An 18425-nucleotide genomic window follows, 5' to 3' on the forward strand; every position below is an offset into this window, starting at 1 on the left:
TCTTTAAATAATCATTTAACGTGTTTTATGTGTTGGCACACATTATTTAACAGTACCTTAAATTCAAACTGCACTTTAATATATTTCCATTCAATATAAGATACAGAATTTGAGGTTTAAAAACTTCACAATTTGGGTCACCACTTAGTAGTTTGCCACTGGTGAGAATCACTGATGTATACAAGTAATCAAAGAATGCAAACAACAATTTACCATTTAAAAGTGTTGTATAGTAAATATTAACTTGAAATAAAAGTCTTATAGTGGTTGATAGATACTTTGCTTACTGCAGAATGTTTCTGATAAGCAAAAAAAAAAAAAAATCATTTTGAGAAGAAAATATTGTTCTCTTTACCCCCACAAAACGTACCGAAAAAGCAAAACCTTGTCCCTAAAACCAGGTACAGACTGTTGTGTAGGTTACCTGTATTATTGCACCACTATTAAGCACAATTGTATTTCTGAACACAATGACAATTGTCAGCTGTTAGCATGTATTATTACCTCAATCAAGTATGCTGCAGTAGTAAACAGTAAGAATGCGGCGCTCGGTATAACCCTGCATGGGACAATCCACTTTAATAATAATAATAAAAAGTTGTGATATTAATCAAGATCGGATGATTCAAAAAACTAAATAAAATTTGGATAATTTATTTTGCCATATTGCCCAGCCCTATTTCAGAGGCTACAGGAAAGCCAGATTGAATTTCTTGTATCGTCCTTAACTTAAAAGCAGCAAGCCTTAATTACAGCCTGCGTTCTTAAGGAGACTTACAGTGGGTACATCCATTCAGCGATAAACAAACGAGAAAGTCAAAGTTCAGATCTAGACACTTCCTCAGTCAAACTCTGGAATATATCAGACTAATGGGAGGATGTTGTCAAAAGTGCACACATTCTCCTCCCCATGGAATGGAACGTCTCTCTGTTGTGTGATATAAAGGAACATAGACTAACATGAGTCTTGATGGAAAGGTTTGCTGAAAAATCCCTGATTATGTTTTTTCCAGGCAGAACTTCTGCTCACGAGGCGGCACAAAAATGAGAAGCTGCTAAATCAGTGGCGGACAAAATAATAAATTCCACACATTCCTCTGGGACAACCAGTTTTGCCACACAGGAAATAGTATTATGCTCGTATTTATCTGAAGCCACAACAAGTATTGTTCAAATCATTGGTTCTCAAAAGTACCACCTCAGAAAAACTTGGCCCAAGTACCACCACATTGATCAACATTAAAATACAGTAGCATGGTAGGCCTAAGTACTCATTAAAAAGAGGGCAGAGGTTTTATTAAACATGTTAGGGCATTGTAACATTACCCACAGTTTGATCAGTAACACTGTGTTTAAATATAGGAAAATAAAACATGGTATTTTAATCAATTGATTCTTTGGAATACCACAGTTTGAGAATCACTGGTCTAAATCAGGTTTGATCAAGTGAGAAAAAAAATCTCCACAGTGTTCCATGCAAAAAAGTTATACAGGCAGTATTTTTGTAAAATAATGTGCCAAATATGCAGGAACACATAATAATAGAGTGCGGGGTCGGACTGAGTCAAAGTGGGTCATAATATGGCGCCAACGTGTTTTTAACTCAGCCAGATTGTTTTTTGACATGCGAGTCATTAAAGCTACTTTGTAAAAACGGAGCATGAGAACGTCATGCGCTGACCGCAAAATGCTAAATCATGTGGCGGGTTAAAACAAGCCGCTCAAAATAACGCCAAGTTCAATTGAAGCGCGTAAGTGGAGCAGTAATTGCGCGCCAAAACAAAGAAAAGGCTGCGACAAAACAACCCAATCAGACTTGATTGCCTTTGGCGCATGTCGGCGTGACCACAGTGGCTATAATCAAGTGCAACGCTTTAGAATGCGATGACCCATTTCCAGAGGCAAATTGTCGACTCATCAAACAGAGAGCAGAAGAGAAACTGCTACTCAGCACACACAGGACGCACATCACTAGCTAGCAGACATTGTTTTTGTTAGTCAGCACAAACCAATGGGAAAAAAAGGCAATCATTGAGGCTAGTTGTACCCTTTAAACACATCATTTTAAAAAAGCTTTTTTAACTCACAAAATTCTGGCAATATTTTTGTACCATTCAGGGTTATATTTTCAAACCATTTTGGCTGTTTTGAATGAATATAAGTGCCAGAGGATATACATTTTATAAAACATTTTCGAACAACCATCTTTGTTACTTAAATTTACCTAAAATAGTAAACCACACATTAGTTTCTTGCAACAAAAAAAACATTTCCCATTGAAAATGACATTTTAGATTCCACATTTATCTTAACAGAATTCTATTTGGAATAGTTTCTTTCAGTTTGTCCACCAGATGGCGCCACATTTTTAGATTAAAAGCATGCAGCAAAATGTCTGATCTTTTACTGTTCTTAATCCATATTTGTAATGGTGTGTATGTTAAAAAACAAAAAGTGTGTTTTACTATTGGATTTTTTCTTTTCATTAAAAAAAAAACAGTGGAGTTACATAAATGTGAATAGTTACATTGTTTATACAATAAAAAAATGTACTTGTAAAATACATTTGATATGTAAATTAGGGCTGTGGTAGATTTAATAGACTTCCATCCATCCATCCATCCATTTTCTACCGCTTATTCCCTTTCGGGGTTGCGGGGGGCGCTGGCGCCTATCTCAGCTACAATCGGGCGTAAGGCGGGGTACACCCTGGACAAGTCGCCACCTCATCGCAGGGCCAACACAGATAGACAGACAACATTCACACTCACATTCACACACTAGGGCCAATAAACTAACACACAAAATATATTTTAAATTATATATTTGTTCAACAGTTTTATCATAGCTGACATTTCTGTCGTCAGTATGGTTATCTGTCTTGGTTGGTTCCCCCCTTCTGTGCGTATGGGACAGTGCCGAGGGAGTGGCAGACTGGGGTGGTGGTTCTCATATTCAAAAATGGGGACCAGAGGGTGTGTGCTAATTACAGGGGTATCACACTACTCGGCCTCCCTGGGAAAGTTTACGCCAAGGTGCTGGAAAGGAGGGTCCAGCCAATAGTCTAACCTCCGATTCAAGAGGAGCAATGTGGATTCCGTCCTGGTCGTGGAACAACTGACCAGCTCTTTACTCTTGCGGGAATCCTGGAGAAGGCCTGGGAGTATGCCTATCCAGTCTACATGAGTTTTGGGGATTTGGAGAAGGCGTATGACTGTGTCCCCCGGGAGATCTTGTGGGAGGTGTTGATGGAGTACGGAATGAATAGAACCCTGCTGAGGGCCATCCAATCTCTGTACAACCAAAGTGAGAGTTGTGTCCGGGTGCTTGGATGTAAGTCGGATCCATTTCCAGTGGGGGTTGGTCTCCGCCAGGGCTGCGCTCTGTCACCTATCCTGTTTGTGACTTTGGCAGAGTCGTGACCATGGCGGAGAGGGTATACGTCTCGGAGGGCTAAAGGTTGCGTCACTGCTTTTTGCAGATGATGTGGTCCTGATGGCACCTTCGGTTCGTGACCTTCAGCTCTCACTGGATCGGTTCGCAGCCGAGTGTTCAGAGGCTGGAATGAGGATCAGCATCTCCAAATCTGAGGCCATGGTTCTCAGCAGGAAACCGATAGTTTGTACAGTCAAGGTAAAGAACGAGACTCTGTTCCAGTTGGAGGAGTTTAAGTATCTCAAGGTCTTGTTCACGAGTGAGGGAAAGATGGAAAAGGAAATCACCTGGAGAATCGGAGCAGCTGGGGCAGTATTGCAGTCTCTCTGCCGCACTGTTGTGACGAAAGGAGAGCTGAGCCAGAAGGCAAAGCTCTCGGCCTACCGAGTTATCTACATTCCTACTCTCACCTATGGTCATGAAATGTGCGTCATGACCGAAAGAGTAAGATCGCGAATACAAGCGGCCAAAATTAGTTTTCTCAGAAGGGTGGCTGGCATCTCCTTTAGAGATAGGGTGAGAAGTTCAGTCACCCGAGAGAGACTCGGAGTAGAGCCGCTGCTCCTTCGCTTGGAAAGGAGCTAGCTTAGGTGGTTCGGGCATCTCGTGCGGATGTCTCACGAGCGTCTCTCTAGGGAGGTCCTCGTCGCACGTCCCACTGAGAGAAGACCCTGCGGCAGGCCAAGGACCAGATGGGGGGATTACATCTCCTCTCTGGCCTGGGAACGCTTCGGGAACCCCCAGGAGCAAGTTGCTAATGTTGCTCTGGAGAGGGAAGTCTGGGGGTCTCTGCTGGAGCTGTTGTCCCCAAGACCCGATTCCGGATAAGCGGTTGAAGATGGATGGATGGAGTATTGTCATCCCAATCCCAGAATTTCAGCAGTCGATACCAATAATTAGATTCTCTATACTTAGTCAATACAACAATGGAAAAAAACTGAACCAATGTACTTATAAATCCACTAATTTATTGAATACGGTTTTAAAATGTCAATGTGCTTTAACATATTTTTGTATGGAAGTTAAATTACAGTAGCAGCTGCCAAGAGCTAACGTACATTCAAAAAGAACTGCATTGGACTATAGTCTTCCAGTAGATCAAAACAACAATGTGCTGATGAACATGGTCATAAATACCAACAATAATTAACTATTTTACATTCTAGAAAGAACAGCAGTGGAGAGGAAAAGCTAAACATACTGTAGAGGATAAAATAAGTTATGCTAATTACTAACAACAAGCTTGAGCTCTTGAACAAAATGGGTGGATCGATACAAATATTGACTGCAACGATGCCTAGTACAAGAGATATTGTCAATACTACAATGATTAAATTGATATTTTTATCATCAAAAAATCTTTTGTCATTTTTGCTATTGTTTAACCACTTAGGAAAAAATTTCCCGGACACAGGACTTTAAGGGCAGAAATCAAGGGATTTAAACCAGAGCTAATAGTAGGAAATAATTTCAAGTAGGGAAAAAATGTATATTATTACACCGCCATGCTGTGTTTTTGTCTAATTATAATTTTGATCAAAAATGTAATCACTCAATTCCGCCTAGCCCCAATAACGAGTACTGATATGATGAATACTGTCCCTGAAACTACTTGGTATTGGATCGATACCCAAAAATGTAGTATCCAAACAACAGAAGAATAAGTACCTATTACATTATAACACTGTAGATAGAACCATGTTACAACAAAGTAACTATACTAATTATACATTAAATAATAGTTTTCAGAAAATTATACAACCAGAAATGACGCAACATGTTACCGCATACGTTAGCAGTCAAATTAGCCGTTCTGATATAATTAAATCAAAATTTACGTACCAAATAGTATATTGTGATATACATCGTTAACGCAGGAGGCTGCAATATGTATTGCAATATAGATTTTAGGCCATATCGCCTATCCCTATTGGCAAACTATGCCTGTTTAAGGTGAGTCGTGAAGCAGAGTTACGCCACACTACAACAGTTCCATTATAATTTGTTTACGCACGAGCGTGAACAGGAAGCATCAAATCCCCATTTGTGGCAGGCCTCCACGAATAAGTAAATACAGTGTATCCGGAAAGTATTCCAAGCACTTAGCTTTTTCCACATTTTGTTATGACACAGTCTTATTCCAAAATGGAATATATTCATTTTTGTCCTCAAAGTTTTACACACAACACCCCATATTGACAATGTGAAAAGTTTTTGTTTTTAATTTTGAAAAATGTATTAAAAATAGAAAACTAAAAAAATCAATTGCACCTATGTATTCAGGCTTTGTTTTTTGGGGAGTTTTGCCCATTCCTCTTTGCAGCACCTCTCAAGCTCCATGAGGTTGCATGCAGCTTTGGTTTCCATCCATTATGTATGTAGTATGTACATTGCTGCATTCATGCAAAAGAGTTCAATCTTTTTCTCATCAGATCAAATAATTTTGTTTCTCATTATCTGAGTGTCTTTCAGGTGCATTTTGGCAAACCTTTTACTAAGAAAAGGCTTCCATCTGGCCACTATACCATACAGGCCTGATTGGTGGATTGCCGTAGAGATGGTTGTCCTTCTGGAAGGTTCTTCTCTCCACAGAGGAATGCTGTAGCTCTGACAGAGTGACCCTCGGGTTCTTGGTCACCTCCCTGACTAGACTAAGATGAATGCAGCAATGTACAAAGACATCCTGGATTAAAACTGATGCTTCCCATCTAACCTGATGGTGAGGTGCTGCAAAGAGAAATGAGTAAACATGCCCAAAGCTAGGTGTGTCAAGCTTGTGGCATCGTGTTAAACAAAAATGTGCATCTGTAATTGCTGTCAAACATGCATCAGCAAAGTATTCAGCAAAGGCTGTGAATTTTTTTAATAGTATATTTTTAGTAAGTTTGCAAAATAAAAATAAACCAATGTTATTACGGAGTTATGTGTGTAGAATTTAAAGGAGAAAATTGAATGTCTTTCATTTTAGAATATGGCTGAAACATTACAAAATTTGGAATAAGTGAAGCCTTGTAAATACATTCCGGACACACTGTAAAGAAACACTGGTTAATTTTTTTTAAGACAAAAGGTGTTGTTTTTGAGAGCTGACTCAGCATTTACGCTCAGAATTGAACTCTAACTTAAAATAATAATAATTCACCCCTATACTATATCATGCCCTAATACCCTACTGTGCAATACTACACTTTGAGTGCAATACGTCTGACACTGATTGTTATTTATTACTTCGGTACTCGTCTTGTTCTGTATATTGTACAGTATTTTGTATTTTGTACTTCTATAATGTTTTGTATATTGTACAGGATTGCATATTATTTTTAATGGATAGTAGTCTGTTGATTTCAATTGTTAGTTTTTCCTTTTTACCTCTTATGTCATTTATTTCACCCCATATTTGTTCCCACTACCGCACCTTAAATTGGAGTCTTTAATCTCGTTATATGCAAATATAATGACAATAAAGTTCATTCTATTCTAATATTGACACAGCTCACCGAGGAAAAATTGTGGCAGAGTAGGCCTGGGCGATATGGCCTTTTTTTCACATCGCAATATTTTTAGGCCATATCGCGATATACGATATATATCTCGGTATTTTGCCTTAGCCTTGAATGAACACTTAATACATATCATCACAGCAGGATGATGATTCTGTGTGTCTACATTAAAACATTCTTGTTCATACTGCATTATTATATGCTCATTTTAAACTTTAATGCAGAGAGGGAAATCACAACTAAATCAATTTACCAAAATTTATTTATTAAAGTGACTTTTCAAATGATGCTACATATTAGCAGTAATGCTACTTTTGGTAGCAACGCATGTGCCCCACACATGACAAATTAAAGTTGTCTATTCGACATATTCCCGCTTGAATCCGAACCACTGCAAGACGATGGACCCCGTGCTGTTTTTCTTGGGAATTAATTCTTCCTTCATTTGTTACAAGATTCGCATATTCTTTCGCACCTTCGCGACACTCCGCTAGCATCACGGCTAACGTTAGCCACGCTGCTACTTCTCTGCTGGGCGAGGGCGTATACGTATGTGACGTATGACGTGACAGCATGTGACGTGTGTAACAACCTGCGCTTACACTCTGTGAGAAGGAGACACAAGAAGGAGTGGGAAGAGCCTGTAGTGTAATGCCCACAGCTAAAAACAACTGCGTGAGAACATATACTCGAATATTACGATAAAGTCATTTTCTATATCGCACAGAGACCAACCCGCGATATATCGCATATATCGATATATCACCCAGCCCTATTGCAGAGTATTCGGTACTGACAAGAGAGAAAAAAGCAGGTATCTATGTAGATTATGCATGTTGATATTGACCTATTACCAACGTATAAATACGTTTGGCAAACCTTGGGGTAAGAGTTAAATGTTTTAGTGTATTTCAAGGACTTTGCTATTGTTTTTTTTAAATCATACACTCAGACAACATACACAAACAACAACAGTTTGTGTATGTTGTCTGAGTGTATGTTGTTTGTGCTTACGCACCAAACAGCAGTTCAGAATACCCACCCTTTTTGGGTACACTCGAGGGAGTACTGGAAAGTGCTCCTCCGGGTGATTCCCTTGTCCTACTGGGAGACTTCAACGCTCATGTTGGCAACGACAGTGAAACCTGGAGAGGCGTGATTGGGAAGAATGGTCGCCCGGATCTAAACCCGAGTGGTGTTTTGTTATTGGACTTTTGTGCTCGTCACAGTTTGTCGATAACAGACACCATGTTCAAACATAAGGGTGTCCATATGTGCACTTGGCACCAGGACACCCTAGGCCGCAGTTCCATGATCGACTTTGTAGTTGTGTCATCGGATTTGCGGCCTTATGTTTTGGACACTCGGGTGAAGAGAGGGGCGGAGCTTTCTACCGATCACCACCTGGTGGTGAGTTGGCTGCGATGGTGGGGGAGGATGCCGGACAGACCTGGCAGGCCCAAGCGCATTGTGAGGGTCTGCTGGGAACGTTTGGCAGAGTCTCCTGTCAGAGTTTCAATTCACACCTCCGGGAGAACTTTGAACATGTCACGAGGGAGGTGCGGGACATTGAGTCCGAGTGGACCATGTTCCGAACCTCTATTGTCGAGGCGGCTGATTGGAGCTGTGGCCGCAAGGTTGTTGGTGCCTGTCGTGGCGGTAATCCCAGAACCCGTTGGTGGACACCAGCAGTGAGGGATGCCGTCAAGCTGAAGAAGGAGTCCTATCGGGTTCTTTTGGCTCATAGGACTCCGGAGGCAGTGGACGGGTACCGACGGGCCAAGCGGTGTGCAGCTTTAGCGGTCGCGGAGGCAAAAACTCGGACATGGGAAGAGTTCGGGGAAGCCATGGAAAACGACTTCCGGACGGCTTCGAAGCGATTCTGGACCACCATACGGCGCCTCAGGAAGGGGAAGCAGTGCACTATCAACACCGTGTATGGTGCGGATGGTGTTCTGCTGACTTCGACTGCGGATGTTGTGGATCGGTGCAGGGAATACTTCGAAGACCTCCTCAATCCCACCAACACGTCTTTCTTTGAGGAAGCGGTGCCTGGGGAATCTGTAGTGGACTCTCCTATTTCTGGGGCTGAGGTCGCTGAGGTAGTTAAAAAGCTCCTCGGCGGCAAGGCCCCGGGGGTGGATGAGATCCGCCCGGAGTTCCTTAAGGCTCTGGATGCTGTGGGGCTGTCTTGGTTGACAAGACTCTGCAGCATCGCGTGGACATCGGGGGGGGACATCTGGATTGGCAGACCGGGGTGGTGGTCCCTCTCTTTAAGAAGGGGGACCGGAGGGTGTGTTCCAACTATCGTGGGATCACACTCCTCAGCCTTCCCGGTAAGGTTTATTCAGGTGTACTGGAGAGGATGCTTCGCCGGATAGTCGAACCTCGGATTCAGGAGGAACAGTGTGGTTTTCGTCCTGGTCGTGGAACTGTGGACCAGCTCTATACTCTCGGCAGGGTTCTTGAGGGTGCATTGGAGTTTGCCCAACCAGTCTACATGTGCTTTGTGGACTTGGAGAAGGCATTCGACCGTGGCCACGGGATTAGGTCTCTGCTTTTTGCAGATGATGTAGTCCTGATGGCTTCATCTGGCCGGGATCTTCAGCTCTCACTGGATCGGTTCGCAGCCGAGTGTGAAGCGACCGGAATGAGAATCAGCACCTCCAAGTCCGAGTCCATGGTTCTCGCCCGGAAAAGGGTGGAGTGCCATCTCCGGGTTGGGGAGGAGACCCTGCCCCAAGTGGAGGAGTTCAAGTACCTAGGAGTCTTGTTCACGAGTGGGGGAAGAGGGGATCGTGAGATCGACAGGCGGATCGGTGCGGCGTCTTCAGTAATGCGGACGTTGTATCGATCCGCATTACTGAAGCTGAGCCGGAAGGCAAAGCTCTCAATTTACCGGTCGATCTACGTTCCCATCCTCACCTATGGTCATGAGCTTTGGGTCATGACCGAAAGGATAAGATCACGGGTACAAGCGGCCGAAATGAGTTTCCTCCGCCGGGTGGCGGGGCTCTCCCTTAGAGATAGGGTGAGAAGCTCTGCCATCCGGGAGGAGCTCAACGTAAAGCCGCTGCTCCTCCACATCGAGAGGAGCCAGATGAGGTGGTTCGGGCATCTGGTCAGGATGCCACCCGAACGCCTCCCTAGGGATGTGTTTAGGGCACGTCCAGCTGGTAGGAGGCCACGGGGAAGACCCAGGACACGTTGGAAAGACTATGTCTCCCGGCTGGCCTGGGAACGCCTCGGGATCCCCCGGGAAGAGCTAGACGAAGTGGCTGGAGATAGGGAAGTCTGGGCTTCCCTGCTTAGGCTGCTGCCCCCGCGACCCGACCTCGGATAAGCGGAAGATGATGGATGGATGGATGGATGGACAACATACACCTGCACAATTTAATCATCTTAATGAATAGTGATAATTATGTCTATCTATTTAAATTTTATTATGAAACATTCCAACTATGGCTGTGTTTTAAATCACACTACTGACTGTCAGATTTTGACAGTGTAGTGTGGTCCCAAATCGATTGCTGTCGTTGCGCACTTACCGTAAATGATGATTGCAAAACTTACCATTATAAGTAAAAGTACCAATGATTGTCAAACACACACTAGGTATGGCGAAATGAATTGTCTGCATTTGACCCATCACCCTTGATCACCCCTAGGAGGTGAAGGGAAGCAGTGGGCATATATATATATATATATATATATATATATATATATATATATATATATATATATATATATATACATACATATATATAAATGCATACACACGTACACAATTAGTTGGAAGGAGCCGTAAAAAGAATTAAGCATGGTTGGTTCCATGAACAAAAGTTTCTTGGGTGAATAATGTAAACTCACCACACCGGTATGTTTTAGCGTTTTCATGGAGACTTTACTGACATATATAAGTATGAACTTTACACTACTTTATATTAGAAATTGCAACATCGGAGGATGAATGTCTCATAAGAATATAGAGAAATCGACTACGGGTTGGCGCGGACTACAAAGGCGGACGAGTACATTTTTTCAGGATTCATGCAGATCCCAAATACAGATCAGCAAGTATTACAAGGTAAGAAAAGTGAAACAAACCGCCAGATAATATGTCTTACTGTATATACACACCATATTAATACATGTATGTTTAATGCGCCATAACGAGTCATCCAGTTTTTCATTCTTCTACATGTACAGACGCTTGTGGAAATCACACATGAATACCTTAAGAGAAAGCGATTGCAGCTATTTGGGATACAACACTTCTCAGACGGCAAGAGAACTTTCCAATGTCCAGGTCAGCTGTGATTCTACTTACGGAAAAACTTCATCCATTTTTCGAAGGAGAGACAACGAAAATGTGGGCTCCCGTGGATGTGATAAAAAAGGTAGCGTGTGGTTTGTATTACCTGGCCGCCGAGGGAAGACTACGGAAAACATCGAATGCATTTGGACTGGCAAAGCAGACTGCATCAGTTAGTGTTCGCTATGTATGTCGCGGACTTAACGTCTAGGTCCAGAGTATATGAAGTCACCAAAAATTAATGGACAATGAAGGTGAAGGCAAAAGAGTGAGTATTGCCTGACCAGATATCTAGATCCCTAGTTTGATTGTTGTAAAATGTTCTTTATCACATTGTTTATGTGTCTAATAAAGATGTGATTAATTTATGATGGCTTAGGTTTGTTTCACTGCAATAGGGCCCCACAGTACACTGAATTCTTGTTGAATCATTGTTTACCTGTATCTCAGCTTTTTAGTAAGGGACGCCAGAAGTTAGCAGACCCGTCACCGATCCTGTTCTGTCTCCCTGTAATGTTTGTCTGATTTTGAATGGGATTGTGCTGAAAATTTTAATTTCCCCTCGGGGATTAATAAAGTTTTTCAGATTCTGATTCTGGTTCATTAAAATACCACAACACTGGATATTGTTCAGATAAGTACAATTTTATTTAAGAATTTGCACACAAAGCAACACTGGAGGTGACTATGACGTGCGTATTTTCCACACACGCATAGTAGGTCGCGTTGGGGATGGAGAGAGGGAGGGGGTCTTAAACGACCATTGTGTGGGTGTGGACAAGGATAAGGTTAGGTTGGATTTACCCTGGATAACCTTAACCCGGCTTAATGTAAACGGGGCCTCTGGTTTCTCCTTATTCACATTTTCACAATTGGCACTGTTTTGTTACAATTCGATTGATTGATTGAAACTTGTATTAATAGATTGCACAGTACAGTTAGGGCTGGGCGATATATCGATATAATGCGGGTTTGACTCTGTGTAATAAAGAAAATGACTATCGTGATATTTGAGTATACGTTCTCACGCAGTTGCTTTTAGCTGCGGGCAATACATTACAGGCCCTTCCCACTCTTTGTTGTCTCTCTTTCTCACAGACAACAAACGCATCTTCTTACATACGTCACATATGTATACGCCCTCGCGGAGCAGAGAGGGAACAGCCTGCGTAACGTTAGCTGTGATGCTAGCGAAGTCGTGCGAGTGGTAATACGAGAGAGAGAAAGTGCAAATCTGGTAACAAATGAAGGAAGAATTAATTCCCAAGAAAAACAGCAGGGGGTCCATCGTCTGGCGGTGGTTCGGCCTCAAGCGAGAATTTGTCGGATAGACAACTTTAATTTGTCAAGTGCGGGGCACAAGCGTTGCTACCAAAAGTAGCATTACTGCTGATATGTAGCATCATTTGAAAAGTCACCTGCTAGAGAATGAAGAGTGCTTACTCCGCATTTCAACATCTTCATTCAGTGCCAAACGCCCACACCATCAGAATGCCGAGGCAGACATTTCCACATCAACACCGTATGAAAAAAACAGTCAACAACAAAAGGACATAATATCCACAGTAAACTACCACATTGCAGAGGACATACACTATTTGATTTCCTATTATGCAGCTCATTTTTATTTGGCACTTATTGAAATATCTTGAGTGACATCATGCACAAAAGTGCACTATGTTTTAAACTATTGTAGTGACGTTCTGTACAAAAAGTGCACTTTTAATTCAGTGTTGTTTTGATATGTCATCTTTGTGACATCATGCACTAATGTTCACCAATAGCTTGTTTTAAAATGTCTCTGACAATCTTGCACTTTCAGTTTTGGAAATGACATGAATGTTTATGCTACTGCTTGATAACTGTTTAATAAATACAGTTTTGGTCAATTGACTTAGTTGTGATTTCCTTCTCTGCATGAAAGTCTAAAATGAGTATATAATAATGCAGTATGAACAAGAATGTTTTAATGTAGACACATAGAATCATCATACTGCTGTGATTATATGCATCAAGTGTTAATTCAAGGCTATGGCAAAACATCAAGATTAGGGCTGGGCAACGATTACAAATTTTAATCGAAGTTAATCGCACTATTTCTCCGATTAATCGCGATTAACTGCATTGTATACGCAAAGCCCACTAATGAATTCAAAAGTAGTGTGTAATGCACCTTTATTGGAATATTCTCCCACATGAACAAAAGCACCAAAACATTAGTTGTGCAAACACAATTTAAATCTGTCCTTGTTAAACAGTAGCAGTTAAATAGCATATTTTATGAAAATTAACTCAAAAAATGTAAATACAAACATTTAAGCTTATTGCCACTGCCAGGGTATTTAAGTTATCCTGTTTGTTATGGAAAATAAATATAATCTACATACAAATCTCTGAGCCACAATCATAACATCTGAACAGGCAATTTCTGAGGTAACAGCAGAAACATTTTTTTTTATCAGGGATCTTATGTTTAAAAATCCTATTTTAGGTAGTGGGCTGTTTTAGGGAATTTTTGATCAAGTTATCTGTAGTAGCAATATTAATAATGTTGTGTTTATTCTGCGTAGTGCACTTAAAATAATTATGACCATATCTAGGAATTGATATGATGGGAATTTTCCGATTGTTTGCTTGGTGCTTTGATAAACTGAACGCATCATATACATGGTACTATATTGTGATGTTATGAGCCAGGGAAATAAAGAACTACCCTACCCAGCATGAAACAGGAGTGACGAGCATGCGCGGTAGCCCGGTATAGGTTGTGTCGCCATGACGGCATCTTGTATGTTGTGATATGCATTCTCTGAAAGCAAACGTTAAGAACTCAGCCAAAACTCCTCGTCTGCATTATTCATAAATAGACAGACAACACATATACTCCGCTGCTTCACAGGCCGCTGGATGTAGCCGGCAAAGTATTCCCATGCTAGCTAGCCGGTCTAGCAAGCACGCGTCATTCAGTCCAAAACGGCCCGATCTATCCACATTCAGAATTGCCTGGCGGTCGTAAGTGACCCCGGAGTGACCACGCTGTAAGCCAGACATGAAATTTGTAGAATTGTCCGGTATTTTTGCCAAATGTTGCATCTCTACCAAGAGCTCCTCGATGCCGAAGCCCATCCGGGCGACGCCATCTTGTTAAGAAAAGGCGTTAACAAAATAAAAGCATGTGAACAACGTACGCAAATGCGCTTTAAAATAATTGTCGGCGTTAATAGATTGATGAATTAACTCGTAATTAACGCATTAATTTGCCCACCCCTAATGAAGATATATATTGTGTATTGCGATATGGCCTAGGGCTGAGCGATATTGCCTTTTTTTAATACCGTGATATTTTTAGGCCACATCGCGATACACGATATATTTCTCGGTGTTTTGCCTTAGCCTTGAATGAACACTGGATACATATAATCACAGCAGTATGAGGATTCTATGTGTCTACATTAAAACATTCTCGTTCATACTGCATTAATATATGCTACTTTTAAACTTTCATGCAGAGAAGGAAATCACAACTAAGTCAAATTAACAAAACTGTATTTATTAAACTTATTAGCAGGTGACATTTCAAATGATGCTACATATTAGCAGTAATGCTACTTTTGGTAGCAACGCATGGGCCCCACACATGACAAATTAAAGTTGTCTATTCGACATATTCCTACTTGAAGCCGAACCACTGCAAGACGATTGACCCCGTGCTGTTTTTCTTGGGAATTAATTCTTCCTTCATTTGTTACGAGATTCGCACCTTCTTTCTCTCGCAACGACCCGCTAGCATCACAGCTAACGTTAGCCACGCCGCTACCTCTCTGCTGGGCGAGGGCGTATACGTATGTGACGTATGACGTGACAGCATGTGACGTGTGTAAGAAGGTGCACTTGCTGTCTGTGAGAAGGAGACACGGGAAAGAGCGAGGAGAGCCTGTAGTGTAATGCCCGCAGCTAAAAACAACTGCGTGAGAACGTCCACTCAAATATTACGTTAGTCATTTTCTATATCGCACAGAGACAAACCCGTGAAATATTGCGTATATCGCCCAGCCCTAATATGGCCCAAAAATATCGAGATATTAAAAAAAGGCCATATCGCCCAGCCCTATGTACAGTGAATATTCTGTACAATTGACCACTAAATGGTAACGCCTAAATAAGTTTTTCAACTTGCTTAGTTAATCATTTCAATTTCAATTTAACTTACATATTCCTTATTTTTGCACCTTCATTGAAAGAGGTTGTTGTTAAGTGTTTATTGTGATTTTAGATGTTTCCATATGAGTTGGGAAGTTGTATTAGATGTAAATATAAATGTAATACAATGATTTGCAAATCATTTTCAACCCATATTCAGTTGAATATGCTACAAAGACAACATATTTGATGTTCAAACTGATAAACATTTTTTTTTTGCAAATAATCATTAACTTTAGAATTGGATGCCAGCAACACGTGACAAAGAAGTTGGGAAAGGTGGAAATAAATACTGATAAAGTTGGGGAATGTTCATCAAATACTTATATGGAATATCCCACAGGTGAACAGGCTAATTAGGAACAGGTTGGTGCCATGATTGGGTATAAAAGCAGCTTCCATGAAATGCTAAGTAATTCACAAACAAGGATGGGGCGAGGGTCACCAATTTGTAAGCAAATTGTTGAACAGTTTTAGAACAACATTTCTCAATGAGCTATTGCAAGGAATTTAAGGATTTTACCATCCACGGTCCGTAAAATCATCAAAAGGTTCGGAGAATCTGGAAAAAAATCACTGCACGTAAGCAATGATATTACGGACCTTTGATCCCTCAAGCAGTACTGCACCAAAGACCGAAATCAGTGTGTAAAGGATATCACCACATGGGCTCAGGAACACTTCGGAAAACCACTGTCAATAAATACAGTTGTTCGCTACATCTGTAAGTGCAAGTTAAAACTCTACTATGCAATGCCAAACCCATTTATCAACAACACCCTGATGGACTGATGCAAAGTGGAAAAGTGTTCTGTGGTCTGACGAGTCCACATTTCAAATTATATTTGGAAACAGAGGACGTGGTGTCCTCCAGAACAAAGAGGAAAATAACCATTCGGATTGTTATAGGCGCAAAGTTCAAAAGCCAGCATCTGTGATGGTATGGGGGTGTATTAGTGCCCAAGGCAGGGGTAACTTACACATCGGTGAAGGCACCATTAATGCTGAAAGGTCCATACAGGTTTTGGAGCAACATATGTTGTCATCCAACCAACGTTATCATGGACGCCCCTGCTTATTTCAGCAAGACAATGCCAAGCCACGTGTTACAACAGCGTGGCTTCGTAGTACAAGAGTGCAGGTACTTTCCTGGCCCGCCTGCAGTCCAGACCTGCCTCCCATCGAAAATGTGTGACGCATTATGAAGCGTAAAATACGACAACGGAGACCCCGGACTGTTGTACGACTGAAGCTCTACTGCAGTTTCTTTTCTTTTTCTCCTATGTCCCACTCTCCCTTGTGGAGGGGGTCCGGTCCGATGGCCATGGATGAAGTACTGGCTGTCCAGAGTCAGGACCCAGGATGGACCGCTCGTCTAGAGTCGGGACCCAGGATGGACCGCTCGCCTGTGTATCGGCTGGGACATCTCTGTGCTGCTGATCCGCCTCCGCTTGGGATGGTTTCCTGCTGGCTCCGCTGTGGACGGGACTTTCGCTGCTGTGTTGGATCAGCTATGGATTGAACTTTCACAGTATCATGTTAGATTCGCTCAACGTCCATTGCTTTCGGTCCCCTATTGGGAGGGGTTGCCCACATATGTGGTCCTCTCCAAGGTTCTCATAGTCATCATTGTCACCGACGTCCCACTGGGTGTGTGTTCCTTGCCCTTATGTGGGCCTACCGAGGACGTTGTAGTGGTTTGTGTTGTAGTTTGTGCATCCCTTTGAGACACTAGTGATTTAGGGCTATATAAATGAACATTGATTGATTGATGATTGATAAAACAAGAATGGGAAAGAATTCCACTTTCAGAGCTTCAACAATTAGTTTCCTCCATTCCCAAACGTTTATTGAGTGTTGTTAAAAGAAAAGGTGATGTAACACAGTGGTGAACATGCCCTTTCCCAACTACTTAGACATGTGTTGCAGCCATGAAATTCTAAGTTACTTATTATTTGCAAAAAAAATAAGTTTATGAGTTTGAACATCAAATATCTTGTATTTGCAGTGCATTCAATTGAATATGGGTTGAAAAGGATTTGCAAATCTTTGTATTCCGTTTCTATTTACATCTAACACAATTTCCAAAATCATATGGAAACGGGGTTTGTACATTAATTGGGTGATTTCCATGGTTGCCTTGACATTTCCTGTCCTTCCTGCTTTAATAGCTGAGTGGATTACAATCAAAGGAAGATTGCATTAGAAATTAAACTGTTAACACTTAACATATTGGTCTATATTTTACATAAGTCTTGCAAAATATCAACTATTGCCAATATAGACCAATATAAAAACGTGTATGGTGATACAGTTTTCAGCCATAGATTGACCCCAGTCAACAGTGGTGAGATTGTGCAGGTGTACCTATTGTTGTGGCCGGCATTAGTGTTTGCACTGTAAAGTTGAGTAAATATTGAAGTTGTGCTCCGAAACATTGAGTACAGTAAATCCATTTTCTACAGCTTGTCCCTTTCGGGGTCAGGACAATAATAAAATCACATTCTGTATTGTCAACATTAGCGGGGCTCCAGCGTGTGGACAAGGCGACACACTTCAAACAGAGGCCGCTCGCAGCGCTAGTTTACGCCGATGTTTTGACGGCGGCGACCGGCGTGGACTTTTCCGCGTGTTCCAGCAAAGTCTCGCCGTTTTCACGCCATTCACGGCCCACGGACGCCAATTGACTCAATCACGGCAACACACTTTGTCCAACTTCGACACGCGAGAAAGAGACTTTTTGCTGCTCTGTGGCGTCACGCAAACTACCGAAACTCGACTGTCGTGTGCGCGGACCGAAGGCTGACATACTTACGGGTTCACCGAGAGAGTGCATCGCTCGTGGACATCGCTTCAAGTTTGACGGACGCGGATGTTCAAAATGGCAGAGAGTGAATCCCGGGAGTGTTCCACTGTCCTCGGACGGGACACTGCAGGAAGGAACACCGCTGCGGTGCGTTCGTGTCTATCGGAAA

At 41.9% G+C, this 18425-nt stretch overlaps 1 protein-coding gene across 1 annotated transcript in view; it reads right to left on the reverse strand.

Annotated features, from left to right (window-relative positions):
• The window catches only part of LOC133559088 (stonin-1), a 32101-nt gene extending 13676 nt beyond the window's left edge, over window positions 1-18425 (reverse strand). The window contains exon 1 of the mRNA XM_061910461.1: window positions 18266-18425. The gene's annotated coding sequence lies outside the window, so the exon portion shown is untranslated. The remainder of the gene's footprint in view (window positions 1-18265) is intronic.

This window comes from Nerophis ophidion, linkage group LG09 (genome assembly GCF_033978795.1).
Source record: "Nerophis ophidion isolate RoL-2023_Sa linkage group LG09, RoL_Noph_v1.0, whole genome shotgun sequence".
Lineage (NCBI taxonomy): Eukaryota > Metazoa > Chordata > Actinopteri > Syngnathiformes > Syngnathidae > Nerophis > Nerophis ophidion.